We start from the raw sequence: 26,191 nt of genomic DNA, 5'->3' as shown, positions 1-26,191 counted from the left end.
TCCCACGAACAAGTGTATTAGTTTGGGGTTTTGGCCCTTTGATGTACTTGGGGATTGTGATGTTACCACACTTGTGTCTTGCTGCCTACTGATTTCCTGAATTAAACTCATTTTTGTGCGTGCACACCCATTTGAACTATGTTTTTAAAGAAAAAAGTTTAGCCTGAGGCTTCATCTGAGGGTGGACTGAGAAAGGTGTGGTGTTGATTTATACAGACTTTTAGCTACAGGGATCTTTTTGAAATCTAGTTGGATGGGAATTCAAGCCAGATGGGCCAGAAATGAAAACCGTAAGCTTACAGGAAGAGGGGTCACTTGAGCTAAATTGTGATTAAATTAAATCAGGTGAATGTGAAAGATCCCATGGCAGTAATTCGAAAGAGAAAGCAGGGCAGTTTTCCTCAAAGTCCTGAACTATTTATTTCCTTAACCAAACATATCTCAGAAGATTTGGCCATTATCACATTGCTATTTGTGGGAGCTTGCTGTGCACAAATTGGCTGGTGTGTTCCTTTCATTACAAGTGTAATTGTATTTCAAAGAAAAACTTCATTGGCTTTGTACCACTTCAGGACCTCCCAAGTTGGTGAAAGGCACTATATAAATGCATGTTCTTTAGCTGATTAGTGTGCATAAGTTTGAGATGAAGATCTGAAAGCACATCCTTGTAACTTGTCTGTTTCCTGTCTTTCATCCAAACCGTCCCCTGCAGCTGGCAAAGCCCCCCCCACCCCAACCTGTTGCGTTCCATTAAGTTATTATTGGTGAGCCTATTAGGACAGTTATCGAGCATTGTTTATGGTCCTTGGCTTAGGAGCTGTGATTTGTCACAATGGCAGCACAAAGCTTGGCATGTTGACTCTGGAACTTACATTGTTTTGATGCCTCTTTTAATTCTCTTGATCAACAGACTGAGGGTCTGAATTTCCTGTGGGAACAGGAATGGGCCTGTCAGCCCCCCAAGCCTGTTTCATTATTTGGTTGAGATCATGTCTAATCATTTTAGCAAAGATTGACTGACCATAAAGTTATCACTGTGCAAACATTATCACTTTATCATAATGTGCAAATTGGCTGCTGCATTTCCTACTTTACAAAAGTGGCTACACTTCAAAACTACTTCATTGGCTGCAGAAGCACTTTGGGACATCTTGTGACCTTGTATCAATCCAAGTCTTTCTTCTTTGGCATGGGGAGAGGGTGGGGGTGGTGGGAGAAGAGTAAGTTCTACCAGCTCCTGTTTCCTTGAGGGAGGATATGTTACACTATCTTCTCCTGAGGTTCCTGCCAACAGTAGGTTTGATACTGACCTTGAGCACAGATGTGAGGTGAAGCCCAGGAGGTGACACCTCCCCCCAATTAGCCGAGCTGTGTCAAGTGTCAAGATCCTGCCCTTGGTGACCAATTATGTCATTAAGTACTCGACTGTTATTTCTGCAAGTAGCTATTGAATAACGCAAACAGCAGTGAAATTTGATTGCATGAAACTTTCTCAGAAATGGTGCAGAGCATTAATCTTGAAGGATAGTCAGTATCAAAAAACCTGCTTAGATGATCAAATTGTAATCAGGTTTGAGCCCTTGCCCAAAAATCTATTTAGGCTTGGCTTTAAGATTCTTAAATATCTTGATCCACTGTTCCAAAGGCTACAAAATTGTAGCAGCACCTTGGAATTGTACTGAACGCCTTTCATGCCCCAAAGGAAAATGAATGCTGATCCAATAAAAAAAGGTAGTTCAACAGAGGGTGACTGACAGCTTGGCCGAGAGCGATGTGGTTGGGGAGTCTAAGGTGCTTGAGTGGGGGGTAGCTCCAGAGAATTGAGCTTAAGCATAACAAAGTGGGTACAAGAGACTGTGATGGAGACGTGGAGAGAATGTAGGGCTAGGCGAGGTTAAGAAGAAAGGGAGAACTGAGGCCCTGAAGGGACTTAAATGCACTTTTAAACTTGAGGCGTTTGGGGACTGTGAGCCTAGATCGGTGCATGAGGAGGGGAGTGATGAGCAAGCAGGACTTCATGCATTGTGATACAGCAAGTAGAGGTTTAGACGAGCTAGAGTTAATGGGCGGGGTGAGGATAGCAGAATGGTAAGAAGGGATTAATCAAATCTGAACGTGATAAGTATGCACAAGAGCTTCACGTGACATTATTCAGGGTGCGAGTAGGTGGTCCCTTGATGAAAGAACGAACATGGGTCAAATGGGAACACCAAATTTGTGGACAGCCTGGTTAAGTGTTAATTGGGGAAGGATGTGATGGTGTTTGCGGAAGGCGGGTGAAGATGATAACTTCAATCATCCCAGTGTTTAGCAAGAAGAAATTGGGAATGACCCACCAGTGCGTATTGGGCAACAGTCCGAGTGAGCCAAAAATGATGGGTGGGGGGGGGGAATAGAGCAGAGTGTCATCAGCATTAGACGTGGCAGCTGGCTGAATGTCTAGAGCTGGTGGTGCCAAGTGCAGCATGTAGATAAGCAGGCGGAGGACAGCTTTGGGGACTGCGGAGGTGATGTCGCTGCTCCCCCTGAGAAAATCCCTGCCACAGTGGCAAGTTAGTGGGGCTAAATAGCTCCTGCCTCCTTCAGGATCAGTTCAGTTTGCAGATTGTGCCTTTGTAGGAGTGGCAGTAACTTCCTCAGTAAACCAGCTGCAATAAACCAATATCCTGTTAGCTGTCGCATCACGGTCCAACATCTTGTTAGGACTCGCAACGTTTATGTATGTTTTAACGTGTCATTTAAAAAAAAAAGCCCCATTGAGGAAAAATAAACACTCAAATCTCGGCAGTATTCAAATGGAAAATTGTTGCTGGGGACCAATGGTAGTAACCTAATTCAGGGCATGGTTGATGAATGAACCACTTTCAAGATATTTAGAGGAATAGGTAGAGAAATTATTTGTTGGTTGTGGTGGGTGTGGGGGTGGGGTGGTCCAAGACCAGGAGGCATAGCTTAGAAATTAGAGCCGGGCGTTTTGGGAATTAAATTAGAAAATGCTTTTACGTGCAAAAGGTGATAGAAGTTTGAAACACTCTTTGCAAATGGTAATCAATACTAGATCAATTGTTCATTTTTAAATCGGAGGTTGATGGCTTTTGTTAACAAAAATTTAAGGTGCATGGGTATATAGAGGTAGGTCACAGGTCAGTCATGATCTCATTGAATGGTGGAATAGCCTCGAGGGGCTGAATGGTCTCCTGTTCCTGTATTCAAATACATTCTAAGCAACAGTATTGTCTCTTAACCCCAGGACACCCTCTCTTGTGTTGTCCAAGTCAAGCTATTGAGTACTATTGAGGACTCTGTAGTAGCTCTGTAACCTAAAGGGAAAGGAATTGTATTTAAAACTGCAGCAATTATCTTGTTAACAGAGGGGAGGAGGGGAAGGGGTAGCCCTCTTCATATAGTACCTCGTCCAGTGGTGGAATATCTCCATCAATGCTTCACGTGAGTAATTGTGTCTGGGAGCCCGGTGAATATAATAGAAAATATAGTAAACTTTGCATTAATGAGCATCCAGTCCAGGGTACAGGAAGCTATGTGCACCTGGAATAGTTCTGTAGGCTCTCTTATCATACTCCACTCTGCCAGATGTTCTGCGTGGGCTAGACTTTCACTTCTATAGTGTAAATTGACCATTGATGTCACTCACTTTAGTTAATATGGGATTTCTGCCCTTCTGCCAGTATTAACTGGATTCTGGATACAGTTCCATAGGCCATAAGACTATAGAGGTAGGAGCAGAAGTAGGCCATTCGGCCCATCAAGTCTGCTCTGCCATTTAATGAGATAATGGCTGATTTAACACTCCTTAACTCCACTTTCCTGCCTTTTCCCCATAACACTTGATTCCCTTATTAAAAATCTGTCTATCTCAGCCTTGAATATACTTAATGATTCAGCCTCTACAGCCCTCTGTGGTGGAGTTCCATAGATTCACTACTGAGAAGAAATTTCTCCTCATCTCTGTCTTAAATGGGTGACCCCTTACTCTGAGATTATGCCCTCTGGTCCTAGAATCTCCCACAAGGGGAAACAACCCCTCAGCATCTACCCTGTCAAGCCCCCTAAGAATCATGTATGTTTCAATAAGGTCACCTCTCATTCTTCTCAACTCCAATTAGTGTAGGCCCAACCTACTCAACCTCTCCTCATAAGAAAATCCCATCATACCCGGGATCAACCTAGTGAACCTTCTCTGGACTGCCTCCAATGCCAGCATATCTTTCCTTTGATAAGGGGATCAAAACTGTTCGTAGTATTCTAGGTGTGGTCTAACTAGTGATAAAAACAAAAAAACTGCGGATGCTGGAAATCCAAAACAAAAACAGAATTACCTGGAAAAACTCAGCAGGTCTGGCAGCATCGGTGGAGAAGAAAAGAGTTGACGTTTCGAGTCCTCATGACCCTTCGACAGAACTTGAGTGAGTCTTGACTCACTCAAGTTCTGTCAAAGGGTCATGAGGACTCGAAATGTCAACTCTTTTCTTCTCTACCGATGCTGCCAGACCTGCTGAGTTTTTCCAGGTAATTCTGTTTTTGTTGTGGTCTAACTAGTGCCTTGTATAGTTTTAGCAAGGCTTCCCTATTTTTATACCCCATTCCCTTTGAAATAAAGGCCAACATTCCAAAGGTCAATACCTTGTTCAACTGGTATTCATGTGAGCCTTTATGGTAACAGGTGGCTTGCTGTCAATTCTTTAGCCATCAAGAAGCTCTGCTTATGTGAAGGTAATCGCATGCATTCTGGCCACTGTCACTGGCGTCGCTACCTCCTTTTGTGGCTTGATGTCAAAGTTTATGGGAAATACCTTGGGATCTTTACTGTGTTAAGTGCCACATAAATGCATGTTTCTTGTTGCAATCAACCCTGGCTGGAGAGTCCAGAGTTAAGGGACATACAGCTAGGTTTTCACTAATGAGGCAGGAGTCTCTAGTCGGGAAATTTCCCATCTTGGCAGACCCTTCTCCATATAAACGCCCCCGCACATGTACTATTTTCACCCTGGGAGGTGGGGCTGGATCAGGTCAGGCCCACGGACCCCAGGTACTGAGTTGGGCTGATTATGAGGCCTGCTTCGGTTCTCTGGGGTTTGTCCAAGTTGTATTAGAGTTAGTCCTCTAGAGGAGGCCTTGTGGCACAGTGGGTAGCATCCCTTCCTCTGAGCTGGAAGCTCTGTGTTCGTGTCTCATCCCAAGACTTGATGGCCAAGGAAGGTGTGTTCAACCTGTAAATCCTTTCAACACATGCAGATAGCTGGAGCGGGAGAGATTCCTGGTCAGCCATGAGATGGAAAGGATGTTGGAACCTCGACCATCACTATCCATAGCCCCAGACATACATGTAGAAGTGTACATTGCCGCAGAGTTCTGGTTCCCTGGTGGGTGGGTGGGTGGTAAGTTGGCTCAGATGGCTGGTGTAGATCAGATTGGTGTCAACAATGTGGATTTCAATCCTTGTTCAGGCTGGGGTGGATTCAGGACCTGCCTCCTTGCCCTCCCTTGGTGGAGGTTCGGGCGCTGTGGATTGGACCTGTCTTCAGGCAGAGAACTCCAGGAGGAGGCCCCCATGTCACATCCACCCCCCCCCCCCCCCCCCCCCCCCCCCCCCCCCCCACCCACCCACCCCTTCCAACCCCCCAACTACACTCCTATTGTTTCTGTACATTGTGCATAGCAAATAAATGAGCCATATAGTAACAGTGGCAAGACTTGAATGCCCATGAAAAGAAACGCCTATTCCGAAGTCTGCCTTGGGAAAAAACTGCTGTTTTTACAACCTTATAAAAGCGTTAATCAGAAATGAGCAATTCAAGATTGCCATTTGTTATTTTATGGCCCATTGGTTCTGTACATGGTGGGTAGGCATGGAGGGGGGAATGCATATGTGCTTTTAAACATAATTTTCAAAATGTTCCTTAATCCAGACTATGGTTCTCGATGACTCTGATGGGCTGTGAACCACAAGTGCTCAAGAAGCTGGCCTGACCCTATGAAAAATGGGGGTGGGCGGTGTGTGGAGGGAGGAGAAGGTGTGAGATACCTACCCCTTGAATGGAACACACCAGGTCAGGAGGGCAGGGTACGGGCTCGCCACCCGCACCAGAAAACATTACCTGCACTGGGGATCCTGGAACTGGGTCCCGCCTACGATTTTTAAAGGCTTCCAGAGTTGGCTGCACTCTGTGAAAATCCAGCGCGGGTGATATTGTTGCTGGACCCAGTAATGCTCTGGGGACCTGGGTTCAAATGCCACCATAGCAGATGGTGGACTTTGAATTCAATAAAAGCCTGTGAAAATCCAGGCCTCTATATAAGGAATTTATAATTTTAAGACTGAGACGAGGAGGATTTCTTCACTTGGAGGGTGAGTCTTTGGAATTCTTGGCTTCAGAGGATTGTGGATACTCAGTTGTTGAACATACTCGAGACAGATCAATAGATTTTGTTTTTGACTCCGAGGGTTAAGGGGGTCGGGTGTGAATTTGGAGTGGAGGTCAAAAGATCGACTGTGATCTTACTAAATGACGGGTCACGCTCGAAAAGGCTGTATGGCTTTCTCCTCCTAACTTATGTTCTTAGGAGTGGGACTGTGGCCAGATTTTCCCCACCCCTCACCTCAGGGGTCCAGAGGACAATTGTGCCCCTGCTGAGATCAAATAAATTGGGTCAAAATTTGGGGCCTTTCTGATCTCTCTCACAGTAGAGCTGACCGGATAAACTTGTTGCCTGTTCCCTTGCTGAAGATTTTTAAGTCTTTTCTCCCTGATGACCCCCCCCCCCACCCCAGCTCCATAGTTTATTTTGGCTGTGTTGAGTGTTCCAAGTGGTGGTTGTTTAACCTATTCATTTAGAATAGCTTAAGTGAGTCACGTGCTCCGAAAGAGGGTCAGATTTGATACGTTGGGAAATTGGTTTGAAGCTTTACTTCATTGTAGAACCCTGGCATTTACTGGTTAAACTGAAAACTGTTTTCAATTGTGTCAGGTATCTTGTTGACTCTCATACTGTTTTCCCTCTGAAATGCTTTGCAGATTGAAGCATTCGATGCCAAAAAAAAGTTGTGAAACATCCCCAGTGCAGTAAAGTCTAGAACCTTGGTCTCCTTGTATCTAAATATAGGGTTATGCTATTGAAACATTTATTTATCTTCCCCTTGTGTCTATTGGACTAAAAAGCAATGGAGAATCTGTTGCTTTCAGTTCCCCAATTTTCTAAACTAGAAGTGGTTACGGGAACCAGTCCTTTCAATGCTTAGGGGATGGTGAGGGCGGGGGGAAGCGGAGGAGTGAGGGACAAACCTAATTTGTCCCTGTCATGAATTTCAACATTCTGTGGGGTTTAATTGGATTAAGAAATGTATTGTCCTTGTTCCTTCAGTGGCTCCATGTTGGGACTGAGCTAGAGAGAACAGGAAAGTTCTCTGCTTGATCCCCAGACTGTGCTGAGTTGATCAATTTAAAGTAGGGGCTGTAGTGAGTGGAATTGCAGTGAGTGATGTTCTCTTCCTTTGCCACACCATGTATCAACCTAAGCTCTTGTCCCAGATCTTAACTCTGCTAGAAGAATGAGTTTGAATAGATGCACCAATTTGCGAGATGATGGAGTTTCTGCTGTAATCCCCTCTCATGGTCAACAGCTTGCCAGCGCTCCTTGACTGGGCTCGTGAGAAATATGAACTCTTGGGTGAAACCTGAATGGTGCCTGGCACCTGTGGAACTGGATGCCAACAAGTGCCGGCAGCTTCCAAAGAGGTGAAGGAAATAACATTCCAACATTCGCTCAAGACTTCTAAGTCAGAAGATTGTAGGTTTAAGCTCGAGACGTGAGCATATAAGCACATACTCTATGCTGATACTCCAGCTCAGTATGGAGGGAGTGCTGCACAGTCAGAGATGACATCTTTCAGCTGAGATGTTTAAAATAAAAAAACTAAGGTCATGTCAATCAGGTGGATGTAAAAGAACCAATGATACTATTTTGAAGAAGAGCCAGAGAGTTCTCCCTAGTATTCTGGCCAATATTTATCCCCGTGGCCAATATCTTTTGAAGATATCTGGTCATTATATTGCTGTGTGCTGATTGGTTACCGTGCCTCCTGCCCCCTGCATCGTAACAGTGACCGCACTTAAATAAGTAGTTCATTGGCTGAAAAGTACTTTGGCAGTTTTTTGAGGTTGTGGAAAAGCGCTATATCAATGCAAATGTTCAAATTTTTTTTTACCCAGCGTTACAAAAACTCAAACCACATGGGATGGCAAACAACCCAGCACCTCAGTCTGAACGGAAATACTCATTTCCTGCAAGGTTGAATGCTTATCCGCTAGATTTAAACGCACATGCACATTTGCTCCCTCATTTTCTTTGTAATATCAAAGATTGAACCTAATTAAAAGCGATGGTGTGTTGCGCAGGACTCTAATAGCATTGACCTCCAAGCTGGTCACACTGGTTTAAAAAAAACAATTTGCTTTGGGTGGGAGGGGAGGATGTTAGAAAAGGCTTTTATACAGATGGTGATCTATCTTGTGAAGGATGAGGGCTGAGCACTTATATTTCCGGCCTGTAACTGTCATTCAGATCAAATACCGCATCGTGCGCTCCTCTTGCTGCACTCAATCCAACCTTATTCTGGAAAGAAAACTAACTCTGATTTGAACTTGTTGGAATTTAAATGTTTTTCTATCCTCCATGTTTCTGTTTTGATGGATGAATAAAGCTTGAATGGAAAATTCTGAAAGGAAGTTCTTAACAAAAAAATACGCAATTTGGCAGCTCTCAGTACTGGGTTGGGGTGGGTTAATTGGGGTCACAATCTTTTGTCGGCACGTCATACTTACCGCTGTTCATTATGCAGCCTTGTGTTCTCTCAATAGAATGCACGCATTATATTTATGATTTAGCATCTGAAAGGGTTTTTCCACAAGGTAGTCTTGGAGGAAGAAGCTGATTTGATCTCCTTCCTTCTGTCAAAATATCCATTGTTTTGTTTTCCTATTGCATTGGGTCTCACAGCTCAGTAGGAGGCCACCTGACCCATTGTACCTGTGCCACACCTTTGAAAGAACAGTTAATTTGCTCTATTCTTTCCTTACAACTTTGCAAGTCTTTCTGCTTCAAGTACTCCTTTCCTAACAGCACTATGGGTGCACCTACACCATGTGGACTGCAGCAATTCAAGAAGGCAGGTCACCACCACCTTCTTGAGGTCAGTTAGGGATGGGCAAGAAACATTGGCCTAGCCAGCAATTATGCAACCCACTCGCTTTTTTGGAAGGTACTATTGAACCTGCTTGCAGCAGCTTTTCAGGCAAGACAGTGTTCTGCCCTCTCAACTTACCCCACCAATGGAGTTCCTCTCCATTTTTTATTGAGAGTCATATAGGCCACGAGATCCCAGCCTTGATCACTGATCTGTTCTGTGTTAGATGACCTTGGCTATGACAGGAGTGGGTGGGTGGACATTAGGCAATAGGCATTATGGCCATGTACCATCTACAAGATGCACTGCAATGATTGCCAAGGCTCCTTTGATAGCACCTTCCAAATCCGTGACCTACCACCTAGAAGGAAAAGGGCAGCTGACACATGGGAACACCACCATCTGCAAGTTCTCCTCCAAGCCACTCACCATTCTGGCCTGGGACTATGTCACCGTTCCTTCACTGTTGCTGGATCAGAATCCTAGAACTCCCTCCCTAACCGCACTGTGGGTGTATCTACACCATATGGGCTGCATCAGCTCAAGAAGGTGGCTCACCACCACCTTCTTGAGTGCAGTTGAGGATGGGCAATAAATATTGTTTAGCCAGCAACACCCACATCCTGTGAAAGAATAAATTTTTTTTTAAAAAAGGCTTTGAGTTCCCATTCCTGATTCCCTATCCAAAGTCGTATTTCGGGGGCAAGAGGGGGTGCAAGGTGGAGAGCTGTCTTTCTGGATATTGTTGGAACACATGATCTGGCTACTGTGTCTCTGCCGAGCTTATCAAACCTCAGTATAGACTCGCACGTGAAGAACCATCACTTGAGGTTCCATAAGCACTGACATTGTCCAAAAGTTGCTTTAGTGTTTGTCCCCTTAAATGTCTTCAGACACTTATGGTAGCTGATAATGTAACAGACAGCCAGTGCCACTTAAACAGTGTGGATAGTAGACTCTGTGAAAAGACACTGAATGGAGAAAATTCATTGGAGTTTATGAAAATAAACTTTGGGGGTGAAAAAAATTGTGCTTTGCATCGTGTTCTCAAAATCTGCAATGTGACCCCACCCTGATATCTAAAAGGCACAGAAACACTTGTTTGATCTTGTGCATCTCTGTGTCTTGTAAGGGTTGGGGTGTTTGGAATATCATGTTCCTCTCTCTGATTGAGGGGAGGAGGCCTGTGACAGTGATTGGGTGAACACTGACCTTTCACTTGTGGTGATGTGTGTGGGATGCTGGACCAGGTTTACAGTGCAGTGCTGCATTCCCTGCTAGGTGTACAACAGAAAAAAACACAATTTACTCTGTTTCCAGCTGGGCCTGAGACAGTCAAAATGTTCAGAGTTTGGCTCTAAATTGACGTTTGTGCTTTGGGGTGCTGGTGTGTACAAATGGAAACGTTAGTGGGGGAACTCCTGTGGGGTTAGAAACGAAACACCTTTTGGGGACAGGTTAACTGGGCTGGCCTGCGAGCTGGAGTCGCTCAGTGGGTAATTATCCTACTTCAGAGCTGGGAGACCTTGGGCTCAAAGTCCCACTCCAGGACTTGTTGGCTATGAAGCAACCCCAGCCACTGGAGGGGGCAAACCAGTGTGTATTGATGCTGGTCCTCGGCCCGGATAAATGGGGAGGGTTAGTGGCAGGAAAGGTAGCCCGCTCTTAAATCACCCACCATATCCAAAAATATGGCGGTTGATGTCAACCAGCATTGTGGCGACCCCATGGAATGCAAGAAAAGCCGTAAGCAATTAACTGGACTCGTCTAGCTGTTGTGGCTAATATTTATCCTTCATCAAATATCTTTTTTTTTAAACATCTAGATCAATTTTTCTTTTCAGATTGTTGTTTGTGGGATCTTGCTGTGTAATCTAGATGCAACTTTTTTTTCTTTTGCTTGTTGAAATTCACTTTTTTGCTTCCTTACTGGTAAAGGGCTTTGAGACACAGAGGTCACGATGAAAAGACATCCTGAATACATCATGACCTCAGGATGTCTCTTAAAATGTGAGGTGCCCATATCGATCTGGGCCATGTGTTTCCCCTTCCTAACAGCACTGTGGGTGTACCTACGCCACACGTGGGCTGCAGCGGTTCAAGAAGGCAGCCCACCACCACCTTCTCAAGGGCAATTAGGGATGGGCAATAAAATGGAAGCCCACAGTGAAGCCCACATCCCATGAATGAATTTTTTTAAAAAAAAAAGTGTATGTCATCAGGATGAGATGGAGAATTTTTTTTTTCCCCTAGAGGTTTGTTAGTCAGTAGAATTCTCTTCCTCCAGAGAGCATTGGAGACTGGGTCACTGAATATATGCAAGGCTGTGATCAACAAGGTAGTCGAGGGTTATTGGGGGGGGGGGGGGGAGGCAGAAAAATGGAGTTGAGACCACAATCGGATCAGCTATGAATTTATTGAATGGTGGAGCAAGTTAGAGAGCCTGAAAGGCCTACTCCTCCTCATTCCTGTGTTTTGTGTTACTGTGATAGCCAAATAATAACGCCTGTGCAAAGCTTATTCTATGTAGGCTGATGTTAGATTATACCCTTGCAGATGTGAACGGTAGTTGGGATTACAGATGTTGGGTTTTGCAGCTGACAGCCTGATTAAATTCCTCTGCAAATGCCCTGCCTGCTGTTTAGTATTCTTTTCCAAATTCCAACTGTGCATTTTGTTTTGGCTTTGGATCAATTCTGCGGTTACATGGCATGTTGGCTGTCAGGTTGAGGCTTGTCTGAGCCTCAGGCCAGTTACTTCTATGTTTGTTGTTTGAGATTGTGAATTACAAGAGAGTTAGTTGATAATCCCGCTGACACATTCTTTGATTGTTGACTTGAGGTTTAGCATTGTATTTACAGCAATAATAATTGCTGTAATAGCAGATACTTCCAATATTGATGTTTTAAGATGGAGGTTGAGGTGAGTCATAGTAAACCCTTTGTAATACATTAAATCCTATGCAGAAGGAGGCCATTTGGCCCAACTGGTCTATGCTCCACATGAGCCACCTGCCATCCTGCTTCACCTAACCCTATCAGCATTCCCCCCTATTGCTTTGTCCTCCATGTATTTTTCAGCTTCCTCTTAAATCCTTCTACGTAATTCAGATCAACTACTCCGTGTGGTAGCAAGTTCCACTTTCTCACCACTCTTTGGGTAAAGAAGTTTCTCCTGAATCCCTACTAATTTATTGGTGACTACCTTGTATTGGTGACTAATACTCTTGGTCTCCTCAGCAAGTGGAGATAGCCCTCAGACCTACCCAACCAAATCCCTTCGCAATTTTAAAGGGTTCTTCTTACAAGGCCAGTTGGCTCATTGTACCTGTGCAGGCCCTCAAACGGTGATCATGTTTACCCCTGTTTTTATTTTTAACTTTTCAAATTTTACTGCTGTTCCCTTTTTAAAAGTTATGATGTACTCTGTGATAGTGTTGATATTTCTATTCATGTCCCAAAATCTTCTGTGTTTGTATTTTTTTTAAAAAAAGTGCTAATCTGCCTGTTCTATTAGGAATGATATTGAATTTATGCTGTTTACTAAGTGACTCGCTGGGGGGAAAAAATGTATTTTATATAGCGCCATTCACTACCTCTGAACATTCCAAATTGCTTTACAGCCATTTAAGTGCTTTTGAAGTGCTACTTGTTGTGATGTAGGAAATGTGGTAGCCAACTTGCACATAGCAAAAGCTGCCACAAACAACACTGCAATAATGAGCAGATAATCTGTTTTTACCGATGTTGGTTGAGGGATAAGTATTGGCCAGGGCACCGGGGAGAACTCTGCTGCTCTTTTGAAATTATGCCGGGGGGGGGGATCTTTTACATTCACCTGAGGGGGCAGACCTTCGTTTAAGGATGGAACCTCCGACCGTGCAGCACTCCCTCGGTTCTGCAGTGGAGCGTAACCTGGATTTCTGCTCATGTGTCTGGAGTGGGACTTGACTCTTAAGGCAAACCACTGAGCCGTGACTAAAATAACTGTCTGATTTTTGCTTTGTCAACTATATCAAAACTCCTGAGGCACACTTGCTCCAATGAAGGGAGCTCAAATTTCTGTAGATCTTTTGTGTAACATCGTCTGGCCCTTCCCTGGTTACAATTGTCTGTTCCATCGGCGCTCGCAAATGAATAACGGGGTGAGGTGCCGGGTGATGGCTCATTTTTGTAGAACCGTTCCTTCACACAAGCCAGAAACTTCGGAGAATGGTGTGAAATGGGGGAAGGGGACTAGTCGAGAATACTCAGGCAGGGGAGATTCAGGAATGCCGAGAAGCTCTGCAAACGCCATGCGTCTCCAGCCTGTTGATGAGGGGAAAGCCCTTTTCAAAGCTGGTTCCTGATGATATGATCCTAGGAGGGTTTGAGCTTGGAGGAAACTGGGGCCAGTGGTTGATTCCTGTTAAGGGCGAGCAAAGAAAAAAACCTTTTGTCAGGATGACACTCTTTTAAGCTGAAGAATTCTCTCGGCACCGGTTTAAATGCTTGACAAGCCCCTCGGTTTACAGGAAGTCCTGATTATATTTTTCTTGCATGTGATGTGACGTTTCAAAACTTTCTGACGGGTGCAGGGCACAGTGCATGCGGGCTTGCTGGGGGCCATGTTATGTCAGAAAATCTTTCATCCTTTTTTTTTGTGATCGCCTTTTAATTTGTGCTGTGAGACTGCTTGCTACAGTTCCAGACCACTTCCTGTCAGCTGACTAGAGTGTAGCATCACTGGAAGTTGGCAGGTTCCAATGGCTGCTGGTCTGTCCACATACCCATCAATTCCACACTGATGGAAGCCAAGCAGGTTTATGCCCAAACCCATCAACGCTTGCGCTTTCCACGTTAAATATGATGAACGCTGTATGTGCTACCACTGAGGCCTGGCTTTCTGCTTGACAATTGCTACCTGGGGCAACCCATTGGGCAACAAATGTGGCCTTGCCAGCGTCACCCACATCGTTAGAAGGAATAATTTTAGAATAATCGTGGCTGTGTGTGATTCAAACGGATTTTCAGTTTGCAGTTTTTTTTCCAATTGTTTCATGGGATGTAGGCGTCGCTGGCTGTATTTATTGCCCATCCCTAATTTCCCGTGAGAAGGTGGTGGTGAGCTGGAGCTACTGCCTTGAACTGCTACAGTCTAAGTGGTGTGGGTACACCCACAGTGCTGTTAGGAGGGGAGTTCCAGGATTTTGATTCTGTGATAGTGAAGGACATATTTCCCAGTCAGGATGGTGTGTGGCTTGGAGGGGAGCTTACAGGTGGTGGTGTTCCCCTGTGTCCGCTGCCCTTGTCCTTCTAGATGTTAGTGGTCGTGGGTTTGGAAGGTGCTGTTGAATGAGGCTTGACAAGGTGCTGCTGTGCATCTTGTAGATAAGATAGTACACACTGCTGCCATTGTGCGTCAGTGGTGGAGGTAGTGAATGTTTTAAGGTGGTGGATGGGGTGCCGATCAAGTCAGTTGCTTCATCCTGTATGGTGTCGAGCTTCTTGAAAGTATCAATATTCCTAACTTTTTTTTATTTGTTCTTGAGATGTGGGTGTTGCTGGCAAGGCCAACATTTATTACCCATCCCTAATTGTCCTTGGCTGTTCTAGTTCTCAGTAAGCGGCAGACATGAGGTTCTGCCCCTTTCCCCAAGGGATTGTGTGTTGAAGGATTATACGTACAGCTTAAATATCTGGGGAAAGAGTACAGGAACCTAATCCAGTATCGAAGTGGCTCTTCGTGTTCCCAAGGCAGAAGCAAACAATTTGGGCAAGAGCAGAGACTCGCGTGTAAATACCGGTGCAGCAAAGATTGGCCTGTTGTGACTGGAGTATCTCTAATTTTGGTGTGGGGAATTCTTTTCCCCAGAAAGCAATGGAGGCCGGGTCATCGAATTTATTCAAAGCTGAGTTAGACAGATTTGATAGGCAAGGGGATCTAGGTTTATGGGGAGCAGACCACAACCGAATCAGCCATGATCTTATTGAATGGTGGAGCATGCTCGAAGGGCCGAATGGCCTACCCCCCTCCTATGATCCTAAAAGTGAGATTATTGAACCTCTGGGTATCTAATGGAACCTTTTTTCTTTCCTTCCTTCTTTTGTGGAGGGCCTGATTTTACCCCTCCCTGCCTGGCAGAAACCAAATGGAGACAGTGAGAGGGGTGTGCAGTTAAATTTAGGGCAGTGATTTAGTCCCTCTAATCCCACTACCTTCCTGCCATGTCTTTTGAGCACCCAACCTAAGCTGAAAGGGTCCTTCTTTAAGTGCGTCCATCTTCGATGGTGTCATTCATATCCTTGCAATTTAGTCAGGGTCACGAGCAGGGATGGGGAGGGAACAGTGGCAACTTTGCCATCGGGCTACACCAGTGAAGGGCCTCAAGACCCAGGTAGATAAGTCTGTTGATTTTTTTTTTAACTGTGCGCTTGTGGATTGGGTGGAGTAGGACTGCTTGCTGCACTACTCATATTTGAGTGCCTGGGTCTGAACTCCGAGGGTCACTGGCTGAGTTTGGGTGGGTGTCCGGGAAAGGTTATGGCGAGGAGGCCCTGTCCTTCACAATTGGCCCCAGGTTCTGGGTGTGTCTCCTTTGGGTCTTGTGCTCGCCACAATGTGCTCCATCCCTTTAAAATCAGGCCCTTTAATCCTGAATATTAGACTAAGGGGTGACCTAGTGGAGGTGCTCAAGGTGATTTGAAAGGAGTTGGTGGGGTAGACAGAGAGAAACTATTTCCTCTGATGGATGAGTCCAAAACCAGGAGGCAGAACTTTAGCATTAGAGCTAGGCTGTTCAGGATGATGCCAAGAAGCATTTCTTCACAAAGGGTAGTGGAACCCTTTTTTTATATATATATATCCCCACCCCCACCCCCCAGAGAGTCCCCAGCTTAAGTGGCTCCTGTGTTTTTGTAAGGCTAGGCCAAGGCAGTAGAACGATTTGAGATAGTGGCCATGATGATGAAACTGAATGGCAGAAGAGGTTTCATGGACTAAATGGCCTCCTCTTGTCCCTATCTTCTACCAGCCTACGTTTTTAAGATGTACTAGTGGATGTCCTTACAGTGGTGGAAATGGCAAGTGGAACCATACGCATTACCTAGGCAGCCAGCAATGTGCAGAATTTTAACAATATGTCCCACGGCACTGACAGAGGAGATTGTCTTTTATAACATTAGGGCTGTTATCTGCTGAGTCAGACTGGGGAAAATCACTTGCTTATACGTAAGGCTTCGAACACACTTGATGGTCCATCTCCTGTGACAGTCTCTCAGTTCTGTCATCTCTGGCAGTGCCGGTGTTGTGCTGCTGCTGGTAGTAACTGGGGATAATTTGGAAAAAAGCCAATAATGTGCGTGGGATAGAATTAGACCAGTGGGAAAGTAATGGAGAATACTTTACCGGGAGTGACCATTGAGCTTCTTGAGGACAGCACTTAAAAAAAAAAAGGAATTGACTTTATGTGGAAAATTAGTGAGTATTACTGAACCATTGCTAGGTCAACTGGAAATTTTGCTTGATCTTTGTTAAGTAAGGGTTGTGGACTAAAAGTAAGTGTTGGAGATAAGATAGAGATAAGCCACGATCTTAGTCATCACCTAATTGAATATTGGAACAGGCTCGAGGGACTGGAACAGCTTATACCTGTTTCTGCATTCCATTTGAGTCTTGGATCAATGATTTTGTTGCCTGGGATTGTATATCTAGTAATCTGGAATCTGCTTGACTCCTTGGGAAATAAAGGCTTGTCTCTTTAGGCTGCTTGCATAGAAATGGTGCTCTAAGGGGACGGACATATTTACAGTAAAAGGTTGATAATGGTGTAAAGGGATTTTGGCTTCATACTAACATTGAAGTATAAATTGCCTCAAATTGACTCAATTCTGAATTTGTGCTCTTAAGTACATCCTGGCGTAGGGAAAAACAGTTAAAGTGGACACTGCAGTTCAAAGTGATATGGAATCCTACCAGTTCTGTGTAGCACAATTGAACATTTCCAAAGTAATTGGAGTGTTAGCTCTTTCAAAATATTCTTGTGAAAGAAAAACGTATGACTTTGAACAATGTTTGTCCTAACACACCGGATTTCCATACGCCCTCTTTACTTATCTAGGTTAGTTTTTAATCATTTCAGCCACATGTTAAAGAGACTGGCTTCAAAAAAAAATTCCTCATAACAGAGCAGATGTTCACAATATAACAAGTCTCTTCCTGCACCTTAAATGTCAAGCTGTTTACAGCTACTTGGGTAACATTTTTCCAATGTTGGATTTCATAGAGCATAGTTATTGGGTTTGGGTGGCAAGAGTTTCCTCTTTTAAAATCAATTATTAAGAAGAAAGGAACTTGTGTTATGAGTCGGTGGGGGGAACTCTCCACTGGCTGGAGTCATGCTTAGCACAAAGGAAGATGGCTATGATTGTTGGAGGCCATCTCAGTCCCAGGGCATCACTGCAGGGTAGTGCCCCAGGCCCAGCCATCTTCAGCTGCTGCTTAAATGACCCTCTTTCCATCATAAGATCAGAAATGGGGATGTTTGATGAAGATTACACAGTGTTCAGATTAATTTGTGGCTCCTCAAATAATGTACCCACATCTAGTAAGACCTGGACAACATTAAGGCTTGGGCTGATAAATAAAAGTAATATTTGTACCACGCAAGTGCCAGGCAGTGACCATATCCAATGAGAAAATCTAACCATTTTGCCTTGATATTCAGTGACATAACCATTGCTGAGACCCCATGATCAACATTTAGAGGTCACCGTTAGCTCTAGACTTGACTTAACTAGCTACTTGAATGCTGTGGCTATAAGAGCAGGTCAGATGCAAGTAATTCTCACCACCCTGATTCTCCAAAGCCTGCCCACCGTCTACAAGGCACAAGTCAGGAGTGCGATGGAATACTGTCCATGTGCCAGGATGAGTGCAGCTCCAACCATACTTGAAGCTCGACACCACCCCCCTCCACCAATGATGCACAGCGGCAGCAGTGTGTGTACCATGTACAAGATGCACTGCAGCCACCCGCCAAGGCTCCTTCGACAGCACCTTCCAAATCCACAGCCTCTACTGCCTAGAAAAACAGTGGCAGCAGGTGCACAGGAACACCACCACCTGCATGTTCCCTCCAAACCTCTCACCATCCTCAATTGGAACTATATTGCCATTCCATCACAATCATTGGATTGAAATCCTGGAACGCTCTTCCTAACAGCATCGCCTGTTTAGCTACAACCGGGCATCAGTGGTTCAAGCTGGTGGCTAATAACCTCCTTGAGGGCAATTAGGGGGCAATTAGGGGATGGGAAATAAATGCAGACCTTGCCAATAATGCCCAAATCCCATGAATTAATTTAAAAAAAAATCTTGTCATATTTCCCTGATGCAACCAATGGATTGTTGTTGAAGTGCAGTCACTGTAGGCAAACAAGGTGGTCATGTCTCTGTAGCAAATGAATGTCTACCCAGTCAATCTGTTGATCGTTGACACACGCAGGTTGGCAAGGATCTTTTATGCCCACATGACCAGCAAGTGTTTCGACAGGTCATCAGAAAGACAGCACCGCTGACAATGTGGTGCTCTCTCTCTGTACCAGAAATGCACTGATGCCTCCTTAACATTTGCTGAAATACATGCTACCATAACATCCTTATTTGGTCTTTGCAATGGTCTTGACACAAGGTTCCTCTTTAAGTCACCTTGAAGTAGGAGCAATTTCTCTACCCAAAGAGTGGTGAGAATGTGGAACTTGCTACAAAATGGTGCAGTTGAGATGAATAGTGTCGATACATTTCAGGGGAAATTATGTAAATACATGAAGGAGGAAGGAATAGGGGATATGATGATAGATGAAGTAAGGATGACGTTTCGGTGGTGTATTTTCTGTTTAAAAGTCTGCGCTCCTTTTTTTCTGGGAAAAAAAAAGTGCTGAATTATGACTACCCATATGTTCCTTTGGTAGATAATGCTTTCTCTCTCTCTCTCTCTCTCCTCCCACGCCTCGCCCCCTTTGCTCTGTTTTTCACTTCTGGATGTAGTGTGTAACCCTACTTCAATTTCCACTGTTTTCTTTCCAAATCGTGCCTTTCCCGAACCTGCTGCTTTGTGCTGCAGTAAATGGCTAGCCAGTATTCTACTCAAGCAGCCACTGTAGATAGAGTGCCTGCAGCCTGATTGCCCAGAGGTCAGTCAGTTTGGGTCCAATTCTGTGTCCAGCATGGCTCATTGGGCAGTGATCAGGAATAGGGACCCTTTGTTGAAATCTTCCTTGCCCCTTTTCTGCGCCTTTAGTGAGGCCAATAGTTAGTTAGTTAGATAAAATTTGGTCTGTGTGGCCCAGGATCATATCCGGCAATGTTTTTGCCAGCTGAGCCCAGTGGATCTGACTTTGTTGGAATTATTGCAGCGTCTTGTGCCCTGTTGGTTGCTCACCCCTAAAAGCAAATTGGTTTCAAAACCAAGCTTCAGCAGTGTGACTCCCAGTCTTTGGAATTCCCTTCCTAATCCTATCCACCCTTCCAGAACCTTTTGGACGCTCACCTGTTCAAGCTTCTGTGTACATTAAGCTCCCAGGCTGTGGTGCTGGGCTAGCAGCAGCCAGGGCTCATGACCTCAAATTCCTGCATGGCAGATTGTGAAACTGAACTCAATAAATCTGGTGCAAAAACAGAATTACCTGGAAAAACTCAGCAAGTCTGGCAGCATCGGCGGAGAAGAAAAGAGTTGACGTTTCGAGTCCTCATGACCCTTCGACAGAACTATAAATCTGGTAACTTGTTGGGAAATGAGCCATGAAAAATGTCAAATTGTCCTAAAAGACCTGACTGGGTCATTTAGGGACCTTCAGGGAAAAGAACCTATCTTTGTGACGCAGGCTTTTTTGTCTCTGGCACCACACTTGATGTCCTTGGCATCCCAAGGTGCCCCCAAATTACCCAAATGATTATATTTAAATGAGCATGTGTGTGTCTCTCTCAAGCTCTTTATTGAGATGTTCTTCCCATTAAAAGTTCTATATAAATCCAAATTGTCACTGTATAAAGTCAGGCAGGGATTTATGATAAGGAAAGATTTATTTTTGACAAACTAATTTCACTTATTCTCTTTGACCTTTAGCCATACCCTACAGTTCCAACCCTTTTCTCATCTTAAAGCCCAGATTTCCTGCTGACGGAACGGTTTTGGTGATACTGAAACTTGTTTGTTTTCTCCAGAGTCTGAATCTAACAGTCGCCATTTTGACTTTTAGACTGTTTTGAGCTTCAGAGTCAGAATCATATTGTTTTAAATGTTTGCCTGTACCCTGCCTGATGAATTGATTGATGTGTTGCATTGTTATTTTAAATTTGTCTTACGAAGAGTATTTTTCAAATCCTCTCCAGATTAGCATGTTTTTCTTAAAAGAAAATATATGAGTAATAGTTGTTAAACTGCTTGACTTTTTTAAAATCTTTTTGTAAATCTCTGCTTATGGGAGAGACCAAATGTTTGGTCCAATTTGGCATTTTTTCCTAGCTTTATTTGTTTTGCTCCCTTGCCTATGATAACATTCCAGTATGAATTGATGCCTTCAAGAGTGGAGATAATTGACCAGCTTACACACCACCTCCACTTGCAGTTCCAAAAGTTACAGCTGTGTATATGTCACACACCCCATGTGGTTTAGAGATGATGTGTAGTCCATTTTCAGAAAGGGAGGGGATTGCCTGAGAAACCATCTCAAAGCTTTTTGAGGTTGCACACATTTTTTTTAAAAAAAAGACAAATTTGCAGGGTTATGGGGTGGGGGGGGGGGGCACTGGGAAAAGGGGGGTGTTGGTGAGGTGAACAGGGCTTGGGAGGACTGGGGGACTTATTGTGCCAGCTCTTTGAAAAAGCTATCCAGGCATGATGGGCCAAACAGCCGTCCCCTGAGCTGCAATCATTCAGCGATTTTGATGAGTCATAGTCCCCTCCTGTGCTATAAAACTCTATCTGACCCATCATGCCCGTGCTGATTCTTCGAAAGAGCTATCCAGTTAATCTCCCCCACCAAACCTTGCTCTTTTCCCATCATCTTGCAAAGTTGTCCTTTTTCTTAAGTACTTATCCAGTTCCCTTTTTGAAAGTTACTATTGAATCTGTTTCCACCTCCCTTTCAAGCCAAGCATTCCAGATTGTAACAACTCTCTGCGTAAAAAGGGTGTGCCTCTGGTTTTTTTTTTTCACCAATTATCCTAAATCCGTGTCCTCTGGTTACCGACCCTCCCAACGGTGGAATTAGTTTCTCTTTGATTGCCCTATCAACACACCTCGATTTTAAACACCTCCATTAAATCTCCTCCCCTTTTTTTATTCATTTGTGGAATGTGGGCCTTGCTGGTTGGGACAGCATTTATTGCCCAACCCTAGTTGTCCTTAAGGCGTTGATGAGCTGCTGCCTTGAACCGCTGCAGTCCATGTGGTGTAGGTACATCCACATTGCTGTTAGGGAGGGAGTTCCAGGATTTTGACCCAGTGACAGTGAAGGAATGGCGATATATTTCCAAGTCAGGGTGGTGAGTGGCTTGGAGGGGAACTTCCAGGTGGTGGTGTTCCCATCTATCTGCCGCCCTTGTTCTTCTAGATGGTAGTGGTCATGGGTTTGGAAGGTACTGTCGAAGGAGCCTTGGTGAATTACGGTAATGCATCTTGTAGACGGTGTACACTGCTGCTACTGTGCGTTGGTGGTGGAGGGATTGAATGTGGATGTGGTGCCAATCAAGCGGGCTGCTTTGTCCTGGACAGTGTCAAGCTTCTTGTGTTGTGGGAGCTGCACTCATCCAGGGAAGTGGGGAGTATTCCATCACACACCTGACTTGTGCCTTTGTAGATAGTGGACAGGCTTTGTGGAGTCAGGAGGTGAGTTACTCATCGCAGGATTCTCAGCCTCTGACCTGCTGTTGTAGCTACATTATTTATATGGTGAGTCCAGTTCAGTTTCTGGTCAATGGTAAACCCTAGCATGTTGATAGTGGGAGATTCAGTGATGGTAATGTCATTGAATGTCAAGGGGCAATGGTTAGATTCTTTCTTGTTGGAGATGGTCAATGCCTGGCACTTATGTGGTGTGAATGTTACTTGCCACTTGTCAGCCCAAGCCTGGATATTGTCCAGGTCTTGCTGTATTTGGACACGGACTGCTTTAGTATCTGAGGAGTTGCGAATGGTGCGGAACATTGTGCAATCATCAGCGAACATCCCCACTTCTGATCTTTATGATGGAAGGAAGGTCATTGATGAAATGGCTGAAGATGGTTGGGCTGAGGACACTACCCTGAGAAACTCCTGCACTGATGTCTTGGAGTTGAGATGACTGACCTCCAACAATCACAACCATCTTCCTTTTGTGCTGGATATGAATCCCCTTCACCACCTCTGCTTGAAAATGAACAAACGGCAGCTTCTGCACACTTTCTGTATACAAAGTAGAGTGTGGAAATCTCCCATGAGTTAAGTTGGATTTTCAGAATGCTCGAGACACAATTATACAACGAATGACCACCCCCCCCCCACCGCCCCTCCAACCCCCGCCCCCCACCGTGAACCTGACAAGAGGCCTTTCATGTGGAGCTCCATTTAAAGCTACATGAAGTTGGGCTGGGTAAAAAGTTGGTTTTAACAAGAAATAGGAAATGCATGTTCTTGAGCAATGGCTGAATGAAGAAACTGTCACCTAAAGTCGTACAGGAAGTTGGATTACACCACTTTGGGTTTACCTATGCCGCATGGACTGCAGCAGTTCAAGAAGGCAGCTCACCACTACTAGCTCATGTGCAGTTGGGGAGGGGCATTAAATACTGGCCTAGCCAGTGATGCCCATAATCCCATGAATGAACAAAATAAAACTGTTTATAATGCTTATGAATGTTCCCAGTGTTGAAAGTAAATCTAAATTATCATATTTACAGACCGTAAATTAGGGGAAAGTTCTTGATGTAACTAAACATTTCCAGAAAAAATAGCCCATTTTGCAACTGAGAAGAGAAACGCCAAATGAAATTCAATGCTAAATTTGTGCTTCCTAAATTTATGGAGATTTTTGGATTGAAATAATACAGGGAGGCTAGGTGAGAGACCAGGAAATAATAATGGTTTGTCCTTTTCCCTGTCCAGATAATGTGGTGAAGCAGTCAAAATGCTGCGATATCTAGTCAGAGACATAAGGATGTAAGTGCATTAGAAGCAGTTCAGAGAAAATTTACCAGACTCATACCTGGAACGGGTGGGTTGCCTTATGGGGAAAGGCTGGACAGACTAGGCTTGTATCTGCCGGAGTTTAGAAGAGTAAGAGGGGACTTGATCTACGCATGTAAGGTCCTGAGGGGTCCTGACAGGGTGGATGTGGAGAGGAGGTTTCCTCTTGTGGGAAAATCTAGAACTAGGGAGTCACTTTAAAATGAAGATGAGGTGAAATTTTTTCACTGAGAGTCGTGAGTCTTTGCAACTCTCTTCCTGCAAAGGTGGTGGAAGCAGAGTCTTTGTATATTTTTAAGGCAGAGCTGGATAGATTCTTGTTAAGCAAGGGAGTTATAAGTTATCAGGGGTAGGCGGGATGCAGATTTCAGGTTACTATCAGATCAGCCATGATTTTATTAAATGGCAGAGCAGGCTTTAGGGGCTAAATGGCCTACTCCTCCTTGTTCATATGTAGTACAAGTGCAGAGAGGTAATTTGCCAAGACTTTGCAATGCTTTGTACAGGGCGTTGGACTGTTATTTAATCACTGTGCTAAAGACAAAATGTCAACATTGGAAAGGGCCCAACGAAGAGCAAGACTGAGCTTAATCCTGAATAATGAGTTGTGAAGGGCTTGCTGCCCTCTATCTTTCTAGAAAGAAGTTATAGGGAAGGGTGAGTCATTGAGCTGTGTAATTTTAAAAAAAATAAAAATTAAATGAGAAATTTTTTAAAAGTAGATGAGAAAAGTCCAGAATATTAATAATTAGTTCAGTCTCAAGTTTTTAAATTTAGAGAAGTAAATTTAACATAAATTTTGGATGGAACTGCTTCACTAAATGATTAAAATAATTTTCCCCATGGGATAAACCCATTCCACATTCAATTGAATTATGAAGAGGAGTGAATTAGGGTACCCAGGGAATAAATTGCAAGCTGAGTGGGCCCCTTGTCCTTTATTTTTAGACTTCAGTTTAAAAATCCACCTGGTGATATAGCAGGAGTAGCCTTGGAACTGGTATGAACAGTTTCCTTCAGGATCTGTTTCTTAAAACAATTCTTAAATGTCAGAGAATCTTAACCATCACCCCATGACATTCAATGGCATTACCATCACTGAATTCACTACTATCAACATCCTGGAGGTTACCATTGACCAGAAGCTGAACTAGACTAGCCATATAAATACTGTAGCTACAAAAGCAAGTCAGAGGCTAGGAATAGTGCGATGAGTAACTCACCTCCTGACTCCCCAAATCTTGTCCACCATCTACAAGGCATAAATCAGGAGTGTGATGGAATACTCTCCACTTGCCTGGATGAGTGTAGCTCCAACAACACTCAAAAAGCTTGACACCATCCAGGACAAAGCAGCCCACTTGATTGGTACCCCATCTACAGACATTCAGTCCCTGCACCATCAACACACAGATGTTGGTAGATGGTGGACAGGCTTTGGGAAGTTAGGAGGTGAGTTACTTGCCGCAGGATTCCTAGCCTCTAACCTGCTTTTGTGGCAGCAGTGTGTACCATTTACAAGGTGCACTGCAGCAGTGTGTACCATTTACAAGGTGCACTGCAGCAGTGTGTACCATTTACAAGGTGCACTGCAGCAGTGTGTACCATTTACAAGGTGCACTGCAGCAGTGTGTACCATTTACAAGGTGCACTGCAGCAGTGTGTACCATTTACAAGGTGCACTGCAGCAGTGTGTACCATTTACAAGGTGCACTGCAGCAGTGTGTACCATTTACAAGGTGCACTGCAGCAGTGTGTACCATTTACAAGGTGCACTGCAGCAGTGTGTACCATTTACAAGGTGCACTGCAGCAGTGTGTACCATTTACAAGGTGCACTGCAGCAGTGTGTACCATTTACAAGGTGCACTGCAGCAGTGTGTACCATTTACAAGGTGCACTGCAGCAGTGTGTACCATTTACAAGGTGCACTGCAGCAGTGTGTACCATTTACAAGGTGCACTGCAGCAGTGTGTACCATTTACAAGGTGCACTGCAGCAGTGTGTACCATTTACAAGGTGCACTGCAGCAGTGTGTACCATTTACAAGGTGCACTGCAGCAGTGTGTACCATTTACAAGGTGCACTGCAGCAGTGTGTACCATTTACAAGGTGCACTGCAGCAGTGTGTACCATTTACAAGGTGCACTGCAGCAGTGTGTACCATTTACAAGGTGCACTGCAGCAGTGTGTACCATTTACAAGGTGCACTGCAGCAGTGTGTACCATTTACAAGGTGCACTGCAGCAGTGTGTACCATTTACAAGGTGCACTGCAGCAGTGTGTACCATTTACAAGGTGCACTGCAGCAGTGTGTACCATTTACAAGGTGCACTGCAGCAGTGTGTACCATTTACAAGGTGCACTGCAGCAGTGTGTACCATTTACAAGATGCACTGCAGCGGTGTGTACCATTTACAAGATGCACTGCAGCGGTGTGTACCATTTACAAGATGCACTGCAGCGGTGTGTACCATTTACAAGATGCACTGCAGCGGTGTGTACCACTTACAAGATGCACTGCAGCGGTGTGTACCACTTACAAGATGCACTGCAGCGGTGTGTACCACTTAGAAGATGCACTGCAGCGGTGTGTACCACTTAGAAGATGCACTGCAGCGGTGTGTACCACTTAGAAGATGCACTGCAGCGGTGTGTACCACTTACAAGATGCACTGCAGCGGTGTGTACCACTTACAAGATGCACTGCAGCAGTGTGTACCACTTACAAGATGCACTGCAGCAGTGTGTACCACTTACAAGATGCACTGCAGCAGTGTGTACCAC

General features: G+C 44.5%; 1 protein-coding gene across 1 annotated transcript in view; it reads left to right on the top strand.

The window, feature by feature from the left end:
• Positions 1-26,191, top strand: part of LOC121271724 (ras-related C3 botulinum toxin substrate 1-like) — a 68,799-nt gene that overhangs the window by 807 nt on the left and 41,801 nt on the right. The gene's annotated exons all lie outside the window — the stretch shown is intronic.

The sequence above is a fragment of the Carcharodon carcharias genome, chromosome 31, assembly GCF_017639515.1.
Source record: "Carcharodon carcharias isolate sCarCar2 chromosome 31, sCarCar2.pri, whole genome shotgun sequence".
Lineage (NCBI taxonomy): Eukaryota > Metazoa > Chordata > Chondrichthyes > Lamniformes > Lamnidae > Carcharodon > Carcharodon carcharias.
The sequence above is the reverse complement of the archived record's forward strand: the minus strand, read 5'-3'. Positions and strand labels throughout refer to the sequence as shown.